The sequence below is a fragment of the Bufo gargarizans genome, chromosome 6, assembly GCF_014858855.1.
Source record: "Bufo gargarizans isolate SCDJY-AF-19 chromosome 6, ASM1485885v1, whole genome shotgun sequence".
In the NCBI taxonomy this organism is placed as follows: Eukaryota; Metazoa; Chordata; class Amphibia; order Anura; family Bufonidae; genus Bufo; species Bufo gargarizans.
In genome coordinates, this window is record NC_058085.1 from 182309819 (window position 1) to 182315204 (window position 5386).

The window sequence follows — 5386 nt, forward strand, 5'->3', positions numbered from 1 at the left end:
GGATTCCACAGGGATCTGTACTGGGACCAATTTTGTTTAATATCTTCATAAGTGATATTGCAAAAGGCCTCGATGGTAAGGTTTATCTTTTTGCTGAGGACACAAAGATATGTAACAGGTTCCTGGAGGGAAACGCCAAATGGAAAAGGATTTAGGAAAACTAGAAGAATGGTCAGAACTCTGGCAACTGAAATTTAATGTGGATAAGTGCAAGATAATGCACCTGGGGCGTAAAAACCCAAGGGCAGAATATAGAATATTTGACACAGTCCTGACCTCAGTATCTGAGGAAAGGGATTTAGGAGTAATTATTTCAGAAGACTTAAAGGTGGGAAGACAATGTAATAAAGCAGCAAGAAATGCCAGCAGAATGCTTGGATGTATAGGGAGAGGTATAAGCAGTAGAAAGAGTGAAGTGCTTATGCGGCTGTACAGATCACTGGTGAGACCTCACTTGGAGTATTGTGCGCAGTACTGGAGGCCATATCTCCAGAAGGATATAGATACTCTAGAGAGAGTTCAGAGAAGAGCTACTAAACTGGTCCATGGATTGCAGGATAAAACTTACCAGGAAAGGTTAAAAGACCTTAATATGTATAGCTTGGAAGAAAGAAGAGACCGAGGGGATATGATAGAAACTTTTAAATACATAAAGGGAATCAACTCGGTAAAGGAGGAGAGCATATTTAAAAGAAGAAAAACTACCACAAGAAGACACAGTTTTAAATTAGGGGGGCAAAGGTTTAAAAGTAATATAAGGAAGTATTACTTTACTGAGAGAGTAGTGGATGCATGGAATAGCCTTCCTGCAGAAGTGGTAGCGGCAAATACAGTGAAGGAGTTTAAGCATGCATGGGATAGGCATAAGGCTATCCTTCATATAAGATAGGGCCAGGGACTATTCATAGGATTCAGATATATTGGGCAGACTAGATGGGCCAAATGGTTCTTATCTGCCGACACATTCTATGTTTCTAGAGTATTGCCTTACACAGAATGGCAATACAATTGTGATCAGCAAAACAGGCTGTGATAGGATGACCTGGATGATGTCACCATCATGTGACCAGTGCAGGATTGGACCGGATTTAAGAGGAGAAGAAGCCTAATGCTGATGTTTGTATATGAGGACTGGAGAGGTAAGTGAAGGGGGAGGCAGAGCAATGCTGGGAGTTGTAGTTATTTAACTGGGATGTATGTTAGGGCTGAAGGGAGGGATGTTATTGACATGGAACTGTGTGCTTGAGGTGGCTGGGGGACGGAGTGATGTTATTTACATGGGACTGTATGTTGAAAGTGGATGGTGGGGGGGAATGATGTTTATGTACATGGGACTTAATGTTTAGGCTACGTTCACACTTGCGTTTGGGGATCCGCTTGTGAGATCCGTTTCAGGTCTCTCACAAGCAGCCCTAAATGCATCAGTTTAACCCTAATGCATTCTGAATGGATGTGGATCCATTCAGAATGCATTAGTTCAGCTCCGTACGGCCCCCCGTTCCATTTTGGAGGCGGACCCCAAAATGCTGCAAGCAGCGTTTTTGCGTCTGCATGGCCTTGCGGAGCCAAACGGATCCATCCTGACTTACAATGTAAGTCAATGGGGACGGATCCCTTTGCATTGACACAATTGTAAACGGATTCGTCCCCCATTGACTTTCAATGTAAGTCAGGACGGATCCGTATTGGTCCTGAACGGATGCATTCGTTTGTATTAGCGGTGCAGATCTGTCCTGTACAAGTACAGGACAGATCCGCACGAACGCAAGTTTGAAAGTAGCCTTAGGGGGTGATGTTTACATTGGATTGTGCGTTGGAGGTGGCTGGGGAGGAGGTGGATTGTAACTGCGGTCTTATTACTACTGGGGGCTCTATAGGAGGGTCTTATAGATCCGCCTTATTTCTACTAAGCGCACTATGGGGGACTTATTACTGTTGAGGGGTCTGTAGGGAGCTTTATTACCACTGGGGGAACAATAGGGGGCCTTATTTCTACTGGGGCTCTGTGAGGGTATTATTAATTTGGGAGGGCTCTTCTAATAATGGGGGCATTGTTGAGGAGCATAATCACGGTTGGGGCAGTGTTACTAATGAGGGCATTCTAGAAGGGAATTACTATTGGTGGGACTATGAGGAGCACTATTACTATGGGAGGCAGTAATGTTTCTTCAGGATAGTATTTGGGGGTATTGGGGGGGCAGGGGCATAACTAAAGGCTCATGGTCTCCGGTGCAAGAGTTCAGCTTGGGCTCCCCTTCCCTCAGTGCTTTGTGTGTCTTCTTATGCGGCACAAGTGTCTTTGGGCCCCTTCATGCTCCTGGGCCTGGGCCCGGCGACTGCTACCTCTGCACCTCCTATTGCTACACCACTGGGGGGGGGGGGGGGCACAGCAAGCAGCAGGATAACACTGTGGGGACTCCAGTTGGGGGATAATGATAGAATGTGAGGAAGCTAAGATGTCTGTGTGTCACACTCTGCAGAGACGAGGCAGCTGAAAGAAGTTGTCCAGACCGAGTGGAGAAGATGATGAGAGAGAAGATCTACAGAGAAGATGATGACAGAGAGGAGACGTCACCTGGAGGCCCTGGACGTGACAGGTAAGTGCTGCTGTATAGCTAGTACAGCAAAGTGTGGGGGGGGGGGGGGCTGGATCCAGGGGCCCAAGTAAATTCTTGCCCAGGGTCCAATCAATATTAAAGACGGCCCTGACTGGGCTGTAAATATTAAAGGTTTTACACTATTTTGGAAAGATAGAGTCAACAGAAAAGGAGGTAGCGTGTGCCTGTATGTGAGAAGTGATCTGAAGGCAATTCTGGGTGAGGATGGTGAGGATGTGTAAACCTTATGGGTTAAAGTTCAGAGGGATATAAACACTGAAAAAATAATACTTGGTGTAATTGATAGACCCCCTAACATTACAAAGGAGATAGAAACGCAACTGTATAAATAAATAGAGCGGGCTGCGCTAGCTGGTACAATGGTCATAATGGGAGATTTTAACTTCCCAGACATTAGGTAGGTAATAGTGACCACAATATACTGTAATTATATTCCCCCTAAACTATAAGAAGCAAACTCTGTCAGGCAGAGCAAAGACACTAAAAAGGCTAATTTCAATGGGTTGAGGGCAGCATTTCAGGGCATAGAATGGGTGCAGTTACTGTTACATGATAATACTGAGCATAAATGGGAGAGCTTTAAATCCACATTGAGTAATTGCACTAAAAAATGTATTTCTTTATGTAACAAGTGTAAATGGCTAAAATTAAACACCCCATAGCTTACAGTTACTGTAAAAAGGGCAATAAAAGCTGTTAGTGTATGAAGATTACAAAGGGATTAATAAAATCAGTAAAAGGAGATAAAATTAGCAAAAATTCAAAACAACAGCAGGTAGCAAAAGAGCAAAACAAATACCAAAATATTGTTTAAATATATACATGCCAAAAAATAAATAGGTCTGAGCAGGTAGGTCCACAAAATATTGGTAAACGGGGGTAGTCACTGAATATAAGGAAAAGGAAGAGTTACTAATTCAATTTTTTAGCTCTGTATATACAAAAGAGAAAGGAGCTGATATCTGTGGCGCTGGGGTAGTTAGTACATCCAGTAATATACTCAATTGGCTAACTGTAGATATGGTCCAACACAATTTTAATAGGGTAAATGTGAACAAGGCTCCGGGTCCAGATGAATTACACCCAAGAGTGTTTAAAGAGCTCAGTTCAGTGCCCCTGTTTATAATTTTAAAGATTCTCTGGATACTGGTACAGTGCCAAGTGATTGGTGCAAGGCAAATGTGGTGCCCATATTCAAAAAAGGATCAAGGTCCTTCACAGGTAAACACGTGGGAAAAATGTTTGAAGGACTCTTAGGGGACTATATACAGGAGATTGTGACTGTAAATAATATAAGTGATAACCAACATGGGTTTTTACCAAGGACAGAAGTTGTCAGACTAACCTGATTTGGAGGAGGAGAGTAGTAGTGGTGGTGGTGGATGTAGTGTTTCTGGATTTTGCAAAGGCTTTTGATACTGTCCCTCATAGACATTTAATAGGTAAAGTAAGGTCTATAGGCTTAGAAAGTATAGTTTGTAATTGGATTGAATACTGGCCGTGAAGGACTGTGTACAGAGAGTTGTGATTAATGATTCCTATTCAGAATGGTCCCGGGTTATAAGTGGTGTACCCCAAGGTTCAGTGCTGGGCCCTTTATGATTGAATTTATTTATTAATGATATTGAGGACGAAATTAATAGCACCATTTATATTTATGCAGATGACACTAAGCTGTGTACAACTGTACAGTCTATAGAAGATGTCCATATACTGCAAGCTGTTTTGAACACTCTGAGTAATTGGGCATGAATTGGCAAATGAGGTTCAATGTGGACAAATGTAAAGTTATGCATCTTGGTAATAATAATCTCTGTGCTTCATATGTCCTACGGGATGTAACACTGGGAGCATCACTTATAGAGAAAGATTTGGGTGCCCTTGGGGATGGTAGATTAAATTACAGCATACAATGCCAATCAGCTGCTTCTAAGGCCACCAGGATATTGTCATGTATTAAACAAGGCATGGATTTGCTGGGCAGGGATGTAATACTACCACTTTACAAAGCGTTGGTGCAGCCTCATCTGGAATATGCAGCTCAGTTCTGGGCACCAGTCCATAGAAAGGACACAGTACAGCTGGAAAAAGTACAAAGGAGAGCGACTAAAATGATAAGGGGCATGGAGGGTCTTAGTTATGAAGAAAGATTAGAATAATTTAATTTATTTAGTCTTGAGAAGAGAAGTCTAAGGGGGGACATGATTAACCTATACAAAAATATATATGGGATATACAAAAAATACGGTGAAAAACTGTTCTATGTAAAATGCGCTCAAAAGACAAGGGGGCGTTGCCTCTAATTGGAGAGGAAAAAGTTTAGTCTCCGGAAGCGTCAAAGCTTCTTTACTGTAAGAATTGTGAAGCTGTGGAATAGATTTCCTCAGGACGTGGTCACAGCAGGAACAGTGAACAGTTTTAAAAAGGGTTTGGATGTTTATGAAAGGGTTTAATGTTTATGAAAACGTGTAGAAATCTGAGTCTCAATTCCTTCTGGGATTCACATCCCCACCTATCCCTTGGGTGAACTTGATGGGCTTATGTCTTTTTTCAACCATATTAACTATGTAACTGTTGCAGTTATTTGTGGCAAAAGCGTTTATTGGCTAATTTCAGTACAAAAATAAAAATATATTCTCAGCTCACTTCTGCAGTTATGTGTTAAAAGCGTTTAGTGGCCTATTTACAAAAATATATATATATATATATATATATATATATATATATTCTCCGTTCACTTATGTAGTTATATGTGGTGAAAGCTTTTA